At 44.5% G+C, this 14,693-nt stretch overlaps 1 protein-coding gene across 1 annotated transcript in view; it reads right to left on the minus strand.

Moving 5' to 3' along the window:
- The window catches only part of LOC146835337 (uncharacterized), a 78,290-nt gene that overhangs the window by 16,726 nt on the left and 46,871 nt on the right, over positions 1-14,693 (minus strand). The gene's annotated exons all lie outside the window — the stretch shown is intronic.

Consider the following 14,693-nt stretch of genomic DNA (forward strand, 5'->3'; position numbering starts at 1 on the left):
GGTGACAGATTTCCATATGTTGTCTAGTTGGTCTCAGATGTGGGTGTAGAAGAATGAGTATCCCAGTTGTTCTCGGATTCATTCTCCACTCCATGGGTTGCATTAAGTGATATAATTTGGACACCTGATGGCCTTGTATGTTAAATTTATGAAGGAGTGTTGGCAGGGACAGTTCTCTATAATGATGTTTAGATATAGTAATAGCCTTAGATTCAGAAAATTATAGAATTATTGATCTATCTGGTATTGGGTTTGTTAGTTCGAGAAGGTTAGAGAAGAGTTTCTGGATCCTAGTTGTTGCGGAAAGAAGATGCCTCTGGTGATCTATGATTCCAAGTGTAGAGTCCGGCCATCGTATGTGATGTTCAGGTTGTGCCAGAGAGAGGATAAAGAGGAGAATTTCATCTGGGAAGGTATTTTTTTTTTATCAAAGGTTAATAGGGCATTACTAGTATTTTTTAGAATGTATTTAGAAGTGGTGATATGCTTGCAGTTGGTTGTAAGTAGAGTAACAGGGTCTAGTTTATGCAATAGGTTTCTTTCAACCTCTAGCCACGCGGGGGTGTAGGTATAAGGTACTTGGAACCAGGAGGTACCTTTTTTAGCAGCTGTCTGGCAATCTCTAAAACTGGCTAAGTTGATGCCACCTAGAATTTTGGGCAGGCAGAGTTTTTTCAGGGATTTTCTAGCTTGCCAAATAAATTGTGTTATTAATTTCTCTAATTTATGATGGAAATCATCTGAGAGTAGTAGAGGGAACATGTTGATTAAATAATTAATTATTGGCGTGATCATCATTTTTATTGTTTCTATCTGGCCCCACCTGGTGATGAATTTAGGTGACCAACTATCAAGTAAGTCTTTTGTTTTCTTTTCTGAAGAGTGAGTTTTTCATTATGTTTTATAGTGTTTCACAACTTTCCTGTGGAAGTTGATTCGTGTTATATTCTGGTTGCCTTGTACGTCAAGAAGGAGAGGTTCAAGCGCCAACAGCAATACAGAAGGGAAAACTGGACTACCTTGTCTGGTACCTTTTTCTAATTTAAGTGGGTGCGACAGGAAAATGTTAGCACAGATACGGGCACTTGGGTTGCTATATAAAGCCATAATCATAGTTATAAATCCCTCTCCTAATGTTATGTTAAGGTGATTTATACCACGCATGGCTGCCCCAGCAACAGGGCGTCTCAGCAAGTTTAAGGGATTTCCTTGAGAAAGATTCAGGATACTCTATCAAACCTTTTTTTCGGATTCCAGTGCAATGGCTATAGAGGGCGATGCAGATGATTTTGCCTTATCTAGAACATGGCATAGGAGGGGGGTGTTATCGTTGGACATATAATTTTTTTTTTAAATCCAACTTTGGTATTACTTATTAATTGTATTAGATAAAGGTTTAGGCGCTTGGCTACTCTTTTTGCATATATTTTGCAATCTAGGTTTATCAGGGAAATGGGTCTGTAATGTTCAGGAAGTGTAAGGGCCTTAACTTCTTTGGGTATCACTATTATGTTGGCTTCCACCGTGGTACCGGTGACAGTTCCAGAGTTTGCTAAGTGGTTAAAAATAGATCTACCATAGTTGTTTGAAGTGACTGGGTGAAGGTTTTGTAAAATGTGGCTGTAAAGCCGTCCAGGCCAGGAGCCTTGTTTTCTTTGAGTATACCAATTACTTCAGTGATTTCAGTCAGAGAGATTGGTTTTGAGAGGGTAATTTTATTTTATTCAGATAAACGAGGTATATGTCGCTTGTTTAGGTATTTCTTAGGTATTTCCTACATTGCTCCTGTGTAGTTACTTGTTCTTTAGAATATAATAATATCATTAAGTTTTCTAAAGGTGTTTAGGATTTTCTTCAGATCTCATTTTTGCTGTCTTTGATTACCATTATCTTTCTATCGTTCTGTTTGTGTTTAATGTATGAGGCCAACATTTTGCCTGCTTTATTGGCTTTGCGAAGTTTGAGGCCTCTAAATTCATTAATCTACAGCATTTTCACTAAGTTTTGTTGTAATCATATTTTTCCTGTGTGAGTAGGGAGAGATTAGTTTTATTTAGTTTAATGTTTGTTAATTCAAGCTGCTTGATATCTTGTGCGGTGTTCTTTGTTTTGTTAATTTTTGCTTTCCTATCGATGAGGGGGTTCATGGTGTAGCTATGAGAGCATGCAATAAAGTTTGCATGTTTATATGCTTTGAGGTGTTATCAACAACTACATTTTATACAGTTTCTTCAAATTCCCTAATGTTGTCTTGATTTGCTATATTATCGTTATTGAAATGCCATGTCCTAGTTGGGGTTTTAGGGTTCGTTCTGGCTAGAAGTGTATTAATGCAAGAATGGTCAGAGATTAGTCTTGACAATATATTTGTTTGGTTTATTAGATGGATGTGCGACCCGGAAATTCGGATGTATTTGATTCTAGTTTACGAGTTGTGCGGAGCAGAAAAGAAAGTGTAATATCTGGAGCCAGGATGTTGTAACCGCCAGGTGTCTTTCAAGATCATATTTAGAGCACATTTCTTTTAGGATTTTGTGGGATTTAGGTGGATGGTAATTACAGGTGGATTGGCGATCAAGCGTCGTGTCTAGTGGGAGACTGAAGTCACCACCTACAATTTCATTGGAGGGTACATGACTAATCTGGTCTGTTATTCTATTCCTGAAGGAGGTATCATAGTTGTGCGGGATATATATATATATATATATATATATATATATATATATATATATATATATATCAAATCCAAGGCGGTTCACTTTTCTGGGTTCCAGGCGCTTCATGAGAGGTGCGTAACCAACACTATTGAACCAAACCGCAATTAATCAACACAAAACTTCCCTATGGAAAAGAAAGGTCGCACTCCAGCAGCTTTCTTCGAATCTTAATTTATTTTTAAATCATCTTCTCTTTACAGCCAATGCAGATTAACCAACGCGTTTCGGTATCATCGTATACCTTGAGCACGGTCATATGATTCTTTACATTAAAAAGACTGCCTATAAAGGAAACACTATGACATCATTTCCTATTCGTTTCCAGAGCTACCCCATTGATTTTTGGGAGATGTAGTTCTGTGATTCACAACTGAATTATTTATCCATTTACATACACAGGAATCATTGTTTTGCCAAAACTTTCATAAGCGTCCCATTACTCAAATTATATGTTGTCATTCTATTTTTTGTCATCAATTTCTTTATTTTTATTCCCCGCATTAAGGATTTCACTGACAGACTCTCACACTCACTCTCACTGACAGACATTCCCACTCACTATCACTGACAGACTCTCACTGACTCATTCTCATCGACAGACTATCACTGACTCATTCTCACTGACTGTAGTACAGAATGTCCCCTTCACTGTACTTCCGAATGTAGCCATCTTTGTACCGAATATGACCACCACCTCTGTGCTTCTGTACTACAAAATATGCAATGATTATAGTACAAAATATGCAATAACTGTATTAGAGAATGTCATTGCTACCCTACCGAATGAGGCTATTGTACTACAGAATAAGTGATAATTTCACTAAATAAGGCGATTATTGCACTGTAGAATGGGCATTAATGTAATGATGATTCGTACATGGTATATGTTCATTATTGTACTACAGAATGGTCCCATGACTACTCTACAGAATATGCTGTAATTGTATTACCAATGCAATCACTCTCCTACAGGAATGAGGCCACAACTGTACTAGAGACTATGTCATCATTTCACTAAAGAGAATGGCTATTATTGCCCTACAGAATAGGCATTAATGCACCGCAAAACATGCTGTTATCCTACTGTAGTAAATGTGCATTATTGTACCACCACAGAATGCTCCCATGGCTGTACTGAAGAATGTGGCCACAGCTGTATAGAACATGCGTATCGACTAAAACTATAAATCAAATATTCTTTATCTAAACTATCATCCCACTCAAATGTGCTTAAACAATCAGAGATGGCAGCACCAGACAGACACACAAAAATAACCACATGAGCAGAAAGGCAAACAAGAGGCAATCAGACAATTACACATGGAAACTCTGTCAGACAAGCATTTAGACACTGACACAGATGCAGACACAGTCATGGTGGTGCCTCTTTAGCACACAATGTAGCTAGACACAAAGATCCAGACGGATGCAATCACACAGAGACAGTGTACACACTGTGACAGACACACATACACGTCACAGCCAGAAAAACACTGATACGGTTATATCCCAAGAAATAAATTAATATGTAAGTAAAACGTTAGCTACCAAGAGGACTACTCTCCTCATGGCTATTAAGTAGTTTGGAAACTACTGCAAATGTCTTTTTTGTATAGCTGAATTTTTTATTAATGACGTAGTAAAATGTATTTTTAATTTTGAATAGTAATTTAGAAATTTTGTAATTTTGAAATTAATGATGCTGTAAAATGTTTTTTAGATTTGATGTGATGTAAATGATCATAAATTGATCTAATAAATTACTTCCTATGAATATGTATAAACAACACACACGATGGCACAGTGGTATACAAGTCAAATACATGCTCAATCTGATGTACAGACAGCACAGAACCAAAGTGACACACAGGAAAGACAGTGCCACACAATACATACACACAGACATAGAACACGTACACGGTGACACTGCAGCATACAGCACAGATACAGAAGCACAATGACACATAGCACAGAAAACAGTCACACAACACACAGTACAAGGCAGGCGCATAGTGATACAAAGCACATAAGTCAGGGATGCAGCAGAGACCACATCACAGCAAAACACACATCTGTGGCATGCACACACCTGTTGCTGCTGAAGACACAACTGTCACAACAACATCTAACACACCCAGAGCGTACCACAGCCACAACTTTACCACCAGACATCAGCCTGGCCTGTTCCTGAATGTGGAAATGATTATTAATGCTCTGGGAACATTTATCCACAGCCCCGGTCTGTTCCTGCCTGTGAAAATGATTCCTGTTATGGGAACATCTCTCCACAGACCACAGTCAGCCCTGGCTGATTCATCCTGGTTCTGCGCTGGACAGTGGAGTGGAGTGAGTGTGGGCGGCCATGCTGGCCGCAAATCACATTTTCATTTTGATGGTGGGATTGCGGGGTCAGGGGTGGAAGCCATTATGCCCTCCATGCTGCACTCCTTCCCTCCCTCTGAGACGTCTCCCTCCCTGCTCTCTCACAAGCAACAGGCTACATTGATATAGCTTTTTTTCTCTCTATTTTCAGCCATGAATCCGATGCACAGAAGTCACGCTGCTGTGCAACAGGGCTACAAATATTGCAAAAGGCAATAGCTTTTTTCTTCTGCACCGATTGACGGAACACTGGGTTTTCTGCCTGGGGCAAAACAACAGCTGCTATTTTCCTTTTGCTGTTTGATTTTCTAGGCTCGCCTCCAGTGAGAAGGTCAGCCATTTACAGAAGGGAGCCGTCTACTTGCTCGATGCCTGTCCCGAAAGCAGAAACAGGGAGACCCTGCTGGCTGTGGCGTTATATTAAAATTATGGTGAGCACCATGACTGCCAGACCGGCCAACCCCACGGGACATTGCTGGCGGCCGCTGGAGCCCAAAGCACACACTGCAGCTCAGCGGAGCCTGAGTGAATCTGAATGCAGCATTGCAGAAGGCCTGACTCAGAGTATGAGGCGGCGGCCCGGCGTCAACCAAATGCCGTCACAATGGCTCACCTTTCAAACTATGTAAATTAGTCTGAGGGTAGTGCCTCACTCTGTTAATCTATCTCCCACTGATAGATTTGCTTTTTGGCGCTTAGAGCGCAATCAGTCAGCTGCTCACTGAGGCTGCCTTGCCCATGCAGTTGGTGCGTGCTGTGTTGCCAGCGTCTGTCCTTCGAGCGAGTCCATGAGAACAGTGTGTATTGACTGACTCCTCTGCGACTATACACCTGTTATTTTTATTTGCCACCTACCATGTACTTTAACACGACGCCAGGAACTCCCTCGAAGCCAGCGACGTGTGAGCCCAGCAACGCACAACGACAAGCATACATAATTATCCTTAAACATGGGCACTTGAGACATAAGTTAAGAACTTCAGTGAAGCAAGGGACTTGACACTAATTTTGATAGACATGTGGAGCAATGAATAATTTAGCTGGCCGGCTCAGCCCGTGATCTGACATGAACTCGCAGATCCCAGCAGTAGCAGACATACATTAATTGAGGCGTCTAACTAGTTAGAGCAGCAGGGGCTCGACAAAGTCAGTGCAGGACAGATAAGACTACCACCTGGGTTCGAAGTTAACAATGGTTCTTTGGAGAGAGGATAGGAGTAGAGGTATTTCGCGAAGAGAAAGGGAAACATATAGAAACGAAAGAGGAAAAGGAATACCATACTCTGTTACAGGATTCCCTCCTTTTCGTTTTCAGGTTCCCCCCTTTTTCTCCTGCAGCTTTCCCTCCCCACCTTGCTGCAAGTTTACATTTCCATCGATCCTGTGCCTAGCAGGTTTCCACACTCTTTCTTTACTCACACAGGTTTCATTCTCCAACCTGTTTCAATCCTAGTCGTCTGAGAACTTCAACTGAAGAAGTGCCTGAAAGAGTATCACTGTGCCAGTGAATCTAAACACGTTTTTTGTGCAATCACCCAGCAAATATAATAGTCAAAGTATTTGAAGGTCACAGAATGCTCGTTTTTGGCTGCGTATTTTTTTGGTGCTTTGCACCAGTTAACTTCTTAGAGTCCCTTGTAGCTCAAATGGGTGTGATGTCTCATAATTGTATGTTTCCCTCAACTTCCTTGCTTGAATCTGCTCACGAGAAAATTTCACTCATGCCGGACTCCGGCTCAGCTCTTGGTTCTCTTTGATCTTCGAGCCCAAAACAAGCAGATCCCTCATGAGGCTTGTGCCTGCCACCAGGCTCTAACCTCATGCACCACAATTAAACACAGGATAGTGATCTTCGATGCAAGACGGGCGAGAGACAGAGATGCCTGAGTCGAGGTTGAACTCACACAATGTGGAGCCAAAAAATCCTGGAATCAATACCAGATTCCTCGCTTCACCAAATGTTGTGACCCTTGACAAATACTTTATTTTACCACACCTTCATTGTCACTTATGAGAAGACCTTCAAATATGTGTGTTTGCAGGCCACAAAAACCGCTTGCGTTTAATTGAATACACTGTAGTGTTGCGGCAAGATGACAGAATTCTAACATATAGGCTGCAAGTGACAAGTGCTTTGCCTCTCATCCCACCAGTGACACTGCCATCAAGGCAGGGACATGAACATATCTACTTACAGGTTTAAAAGCGGTCACTGTTAACTAAAGCCGGTCACTGTAGTGATGTCATCTAATGTGAAACACTGCCGCGTGTTAATAAAGCGTTGTTGTTTGAATTATGCAGTGACTATCATATTTTCATACAATGTTTATTGCATAATTTACATACAATAAGATGTCCGGGCTCGGTCCATGCACGGGCTCTACTAGGTACCAAGCAGCCAGACCCATGGCTCGGCTCTCCCTGTTAGCCGTTGATATATCACTGTGATACTAAAATTATGAAAATGTCACACATACCTATCTGAAACCTTGGTACCCATGTTAGCTTAGTTCAGTAACAGTTCTCCTACTTTATTCACGGCATGCCGGCCTGGCCGCCCGCACCATGCGCACCAAATCAAACATTGTAATCATGATGATGATTGAATCATCATCATAATTACACATTTTTATTTATTGCCTGCACCCGCGACGGTCCTGTGAGAGGCTGAGCAGCTGAGCGCGTAACTCAGGCCAGTGAGGTCACCTCGCTACGCACTGCCTCTGCCCTCTGCCCTGCTCACAACAAGTCACCAGGTCACAACAACACAGTCAGCAAATCAATCAACTAAAATTAAATTCACCACCACCACCACTGCGCGAGGTGCGACGCCCGCCCAGTGCCAACTGTGCCACCATCACCATGAATCATTAATTGGTGCCGGAAAAACTAACCTGCTGTTGGCGCTGGTGGCCAACCCGGGGGGAGGTTACGGCTGGCCTAGGAATAATTAAATTATGGCCGCCCGCAAGCTCCGGTCAAGTGCCCTGAGTGCCTCTGTGTCTGATGCTGTAGGAAGGCAGTCTCACGCGCACTTTTAATTGCGCTAGGCCCAATGCGCATGCGGCATGATCATGATGACATCATCCGCACCTAGAGGCATGCAGACGCGGTGGAGGAGGAGACAGTGCATCATTCTGCGCGATGCGCACAACCACCTCCTCCTCCTCCTGAATATTGGGTAGGCTGTGCTGTTTTCCCTGCAGCTACAGGCTTCATTTAAAAACAAATTCAGACGGATTGGTGCACCAGCGCGACCCCGCCCCAAAATTTTAAAAATAAAATGCTCTTTTTGAACCTGGGGGTCCCTGTGGGACCCCCCTGAGCAGGCCTGAGGGGTCAGGGTGTTTTTACTCAACCCCCGTTACTTGTTTTTTTAAATCTTTCTCTCACCTTACAAAACAAACAGAATAGGGTTGTGATGGGGAACTGGTGGCACCTCTTTTGTCATGTGCAATTAAGCAAATGATAGATTCCTAGTTCTCCTCAGGGTGCATTTTGGTAAATTTGCATCCCACTACCCAAAATGCAATACCCACTCGAGCAATGGCTCTCGTGTTACACACAAAACACTAGAGACCAACGCACTCCTGCAAATAGTCTATAAATAGTTAGATATACAAATTTGTCATGTAGTCATTATGAACCGAAGAAATAATCCACACTGCAGACTCCAATGTTGTTTAGATGATCTTTATATATTTTTTCAGATGATACAACCAACAGTAGACACGTGTTTCATCACGAAAGTGACTTTTTCATGGCTGCAATGTATATATGTAAACATGTCAGAGAACCATTCATGATATTACAGATAAGTGATTAAAACCGAATAATACAAAAAATTCAACTTCTTATTCCTTTTTTGTGAACAGTAAGCAGAACGGCCAGGAAAAAACCTGCGCTAGGTGTAATGATTAACAAACCGTTTTAAGAAGGGCTGGATTTAACATAATACCTCGTGTACATAGTGCTCACGTCCAAAGATGAAGCAAGTGTCATGCTACGTGTTGCCATCCCAAAGGTATGTGCAAACCATTAGCCAGGTGATCCAAGAAAGTGAAGAATGTGAAGAAGAAGGAGAAGAATGAGAAGAAGAAGAATGAGAAGAAGAAGAATGAGAAGAAGAAGAATGAGAAGAAGAAGAAGAATGAGAAGAAGAAGAAGAAGAAAAGAAGAAGAAGAAGAAGAAAAGAAGAAGAAGAAGCCTATGTCCCTCATTTCACTAACCATAAAGTGCACTGGAAAAAATAAAGGCACCACACCTTCCATGTCTGCAAGGTTGTGGATAGTGGGACATAGAAAAGATGAAAAAGTCATGTGCCACTGATCTAGATTGTCAAAGTAAAGGTCGGTGTTCTGATATGTAATACAAAGTAATAACGATAATAATTGCAGGGCCCATCTACAAAAAAGAGATTTCGTGATAACGGTAACCACAAATACAAAGGAAAACTAACATGCAATGTTGGAATATTCAAACAGTCTGTGTGTTTGTTAGCAATTGAGAAGTTCCAACAGTGGACCTTGTAAGGTTCTAGAAATCAAGACATGTTATTAATTACCCATCTCCCCATCGATTAAATGTGGAACGAAACACCAATAAAAATGCATAAAAATATGGTGACTCACCAAACGGAATATAAGAAAAAGCATAGGTATTCTTCTCTTGTGGTGGAGCAAAGAAATGGTTTCTACACGTGAGTAGTGTCCTCCTGCTGTTCACCCATTAACATGAACTGAGAAACAAGACAGGATAAGCCCCCTGAACAGTAGATAACACATTAAGTAGTGAATTATACTAAATGAAGTATATGAATGGTTGGTACAACCAAAATGCACTAACAAGAGTAGAAAGTGCCCAACGCAGGTTACCTGTATCATAAATTGTAGGCACAATATCTACGCCAGGATAATGTAATATGAAAAACAACCAATTCAATGTTGCGTCATGTTATCAATAAAACGAATGCAATTGTACTCGTCAGATTGCTGCCAAGGTTGCAAGTCCATTAGTACCCATGCACATAGAGAATCTCAATCAGTGGCTGTTATCATAATTACGTCCAGGGGGTCTAAATGTTACTTGATATTTCCATAGGTCACTCATGATTCGTGCCTCAATAAACAACATGAATCAAAAATGTGCTTGTCAGATTACAGTCAGGGTGCAAATAAATCAATCGCTATACATGAATAGAATATCATACAGTAGATATTATCACATAGGGGGTCTGATTGTAACCAGATAAAAACCCTACGTTACTCTGGATACGTATCTCAATCAGCAACACAAATAGAAAAGAAGAGAAAAACAGTCCTTTAGGCCGCCGATGTACACAAAGCTGGATAATATCCATAAGTGGCATGATAACTGCAAAGCCCGTCAAATCCAAATGCTCAGAGAAAGCGTACATGAAGGGTCATAACCTTTACCTCTGTTAGTAGTAAAGGCGTCCTGCACGCGTCCAACAAGTCAAAAGAGTCGATCCCGGTGGCCATGGGGATCGCGTTTTGAAAACTCGCGTGATGTAAAAAAAAATCAAAATGGAAAAAGGACTCCTGGAAATTTCAGGGCACCCCGATTGTAGTGTCAGCAAGTGAGTCAGACATCTCAAGCATAACAAGTGAAACCAGTGAACACTGTGACATTCCAAATTTTAGACCCACTGGTTATGTGGCATCTACCTCTTCTTTTTTAGCGGAACTGGAGAGGTTCAGAGAGGGGACAAGACTAAATTTCACGAAACAAACGGGTACAAAACAACAAAAAGAGGGGTGGGCACAGCAAACGTAAGAGAAAGGATAACAGCATGGTCTGTGTCCCGCAACCAAAAAAACTGACACCATTACAGAATGCCCCACTTGATCTGTCACAACAAATAACAGGTGATAACAGTGTATCAGTTAGTAACTTAAGAACCAATCAATCATGGGTTTGTCAGCGCGACTACTCACCCGTGAGGGTCTCTAGGCGGTGGGGGACAGGGGGGTTGCAGGTTCCAGTCCATCAAGGAGGGGGTTTGCCGAAGAGCCAGGTTTTGAGGTTTCTCATGAAGATGGGGAATGATGTTGTCTGCCTGAGGTGGAGCGGTAGGACGTTCCATGCACTGGCCGCAAGGAAGGAGAAGGAGCGGCCTCCTGATCTGGTCTTTCTGGCGCGGGGAACCACGGCATAGGAGAGCTGGGCTGATCGTAGGGTTCTTTGGGGTGCGTGGAAGTTGATTCGACTTTTGAGGTATTGTGGTCCGTTGTTGTGGAGGGCTTTGTGTGTGTGGGTGAGGATCTTGAAGGTGATTCTTGCCTCGACGGGGAGCCAGTGGAGTGTGCGCAGGTGTTGGGTGATGTGGCAGTGCCGTCATAAGCTGAGGACCAGTCTTGCGGCGGCGTTCTGGATGTTTTGTAGCTTGAGGGTAAGGTCTTTGTTTATTCCGAGGTAGAGTGCGTTGCCGTAGTCAAGTCTGCTGGTGACAAGGGCGTTGGTGACGTTTTTTTTGTGCTCGAGGGAGATCCATTTGAAGGTCCTATGTAGGAGGCTGAGGATGTAGAAGCAGGAGGATGTGACAGAGTTGATCTGGCGGTCCATTTTGAGCTCGGAGTCTAGGATGATTCCAAGGTTGCTTGCGTAGTCCGTGGGGACGGGTGGGCTGCCGAGGGCGGTAGGCCACCAGGTGTTGTTCCATTATGAGTACTTCTGTTTTGTCGGTGTTGAGTTGTTAGCAGCTGCTTTTCATCCATTTGGCTTCCATGCCTTCTTGGAAGTGGTGTTTGGCTGCGTTGGCTTCGTTGGACAGGGAGAGGATGAGTTGGGTGTCATCTGCGTATGAAACAATGTGGAGTCCGTAGGTTCGGACGATGGGGGCGAGGGGAGCCATGTAGATGTTGAAGAGCATTGGGATGAGGGAGGACCCTGGGAGACTCAGCAGGTAGTTGGTGTAGGTTCCGAGAGAAAAAGGGGGGGTGCGGTGGGACACCGTGTCGAAGGCGGCTGAGATGTCGAGAAGGATGAGGGCTACTGTTTCTCCATTATCCAGTAGTGAGCGGATGTCGTCTGTTGCGGCGAGGAGGGCGGATTCCGTGCTGTGGTTTTTTCTGCAGCCAGATTAAGACAGGTCGAGGATGTTGTGTTCTTCGATGAAGGTGGCGAGTTGGCTGTTGATGGCTTTCTCGATTACTTTAGCTGGGAACGGGAGCAGGGAGATGGGTCTGTAGTTTTTGAGGTTGGTGGGGTCCGCCAAGGGCTTCTTTAGGAGGGGGTTGATCTCGGCGAGCTTCCAGTCGTTGGGGAAGGAGGCGTTCGCCAGGGAGCGGTTGATGGTGTGGCGAAGGATGGGTGCGATGGTGTCGGCGTCTCTGTTGAAGATGTGGTGGAGCAGGGGTCTGTGGGGGCCCAGGAGTGGATTGACTTCATTGTCTTCAGTGTGTCTTCAGTGGTGAGGGTTGTCCAGTTGTCAATCGTTGGATTCAAGGCGTCGGAGGGTGTTGCTGGGGGTTCAGTGTGTTGGTTGTCTTCGTCAGATTTGTCGTAGATCTTCATGATTTTGCGGTGGAAGAAGGTGCTGTGTTTGTTGCAGAGGTCTTGTGAGGGGGGAATGTCAGTCGACTCGCTGGCGAGTTGGGCGAATTCCTTGATGTTGAAGAGTTCTTTGCTGTTGAGGGAGTGTGTGAAGATTCTGTTTTCAATTGCAGCTTTCCTCGTGTTTCTGATGAGCTGGTGGTGGGCAGTGGTGGCAGCGGCTTTGAAGTTGCTGTGTGCTTCTGTGGATTTGGAGTTCCTGCAGGTCTTCTCGAGGCGGCAACAGGTGCGCCTGGATTCTCGGAGTTCACGAGTGAACCATCTGGCTCTTGGCGTGTGCGTAGTTGTTCTTCTTGAGGGGGGTTATGGTATTGACGCTGTCAGTAAGCAATTTGTGTAGAGTTCCAGCAGCGGTGTTGGGGGCATCGTCTTCTGTGGTGGTCGAGGTGGTGTTGCTGAGTGAGGAGGTGAGCTGGTCGTCAGTGATTTTGGTCCAGTTTCTTCGTGGGAGCCGATGCTGGTGTCTGTGGAGAGTGTGTGTTCTGAAGGTGAAGTGGATGCATCGATGGTCTGTCCACGGGAGTTTGGTGGTGTGGCTGAAAGTGATGGAGTTTCCTATTGTGAAGAGAGGGTCGAGGGTGTGGCCCACTGAGTGCGTGGGTTCGGTCAGGATCTGGCGAAGTCCAATGTTGTGGAGGTCGTCTAGGAGGGATGCGGTTTTGGGGTTTAGTTGGTTGTCGAGGAGGAAGTTGAGGTCGCCCAGCAGGGTGTAGTTGGTGGATGCGATGTCATGCGGGAAGATGATGTCCGTGATGGAGTAAGTGAAAGGTCCGTGGGGTCCAGGGGGTCATTAGATGAGGGTGGTGGTAGGGCTGGGCTGTATCTTGAAGTGCAGGTGTTCCATCAGGTCTGAGGGCTCGTCGGGGAGAGTGCTCAGGTGGAGGGTGAATTTGTGGACGATGGTGATTCCTCCTTCCGGGTGGGTTGGGCGGTCTTTCCTGGAGCTCTTGTATCCTTGGGGAATGGCGATGGCGATGTCCGGTCCCGAGGTGGTGTTGGTCCAGGTTTCTGTGAGGAATGCTAAGTCCGGGGTGGTGCTGTCGAGGAGGTCCCAGATTTCGGTGGCGTGTTTGTGGAGTGATCTGATGTTGAGGAGGATGCATTGCAGGTGTTCTTGCGGTCCGGTTATGCTGGGTACGTGTTCTTGGCGGTGCTGTAGGTGTGCCTGCAGCGGTGAAAGCTGAAGGGTCCGTGGGTGTCGGCTGGTGAAGCTAGCTTGCAGTTGTTGTTGCGGCCTGCGTGGAGTGCTGCTGGGTTGTATTGTTGGCGGGGCGTAGGTCCAGGGTTCCTGACGCTGGTCGCGGACGGGCTTGCCTTCGGTCCACCAGCGGGATCCGAGAGGGCTGGACAGCTAGGAGGTGGGGAGGGTAGCTGGATTGGGCCAGTCGCGCTGGTTGTTCTTGGGGGAGGGTGCGGGGGCAGCAGCGGTGGGGAAAGGAGGAATAAAGGAGTGGAATAAAGCAGATAAGCAGAAATGTGCAGGAAAGCAGAGGAGTGCAGAAAAGAAATTAAAGTGAGGGTAAAAACGAGTGAAAACAGAGAGGAAAGCAGAGCGAGAGAAAGGAGACAGAGGTCCACTGGACCACCAGGGATGAGGCGCAGGTAAATCTGCGGGTGGAGGAGGGCCTCGAACACCAACACTGGAGAGTGCAGGGGCTCGGAGGTGGCCTTACAATGGTGGAGCTGCGAGGGTGGGAGAGCAATTTCACTATCAGATTATGAACTGGCACAGAAACAAACGAACATACTGTGTAAAGTTCCGAATTTTTACCCCACATCACATATCAATTTTGAAGAAGTACATGCGGATCTGTATAAATTTGTGAGATTTTTGCAATTAAAGAAGCACTTTGAAGAGCAGTTAGACTTTGCCCCTTCAATGATTAATGTTTATCGGAATGTAACATGACAATTAGGGATATTCAAGATGTCCATCCGATGGTCTCACTGGATGACACTGATCACAGTCCTACCACAAAGTTGGATATTCTGTCTGATCTGGAGATATCCTCTAATCT

Source organism: Triturus cristatus, chromosome 4_2 (genome assembly GCF_964204655.1).
Source record: "Triturus cristatus chromosome 4_2, aTriCri1.1, whole genome shotgun sequence".
Taxonomy (NCBI): Eukaryota; Metazoa; Chordata; class Amphibia; order Caudata; family Salamandridae; genus Triturus; species Triturus cristatus.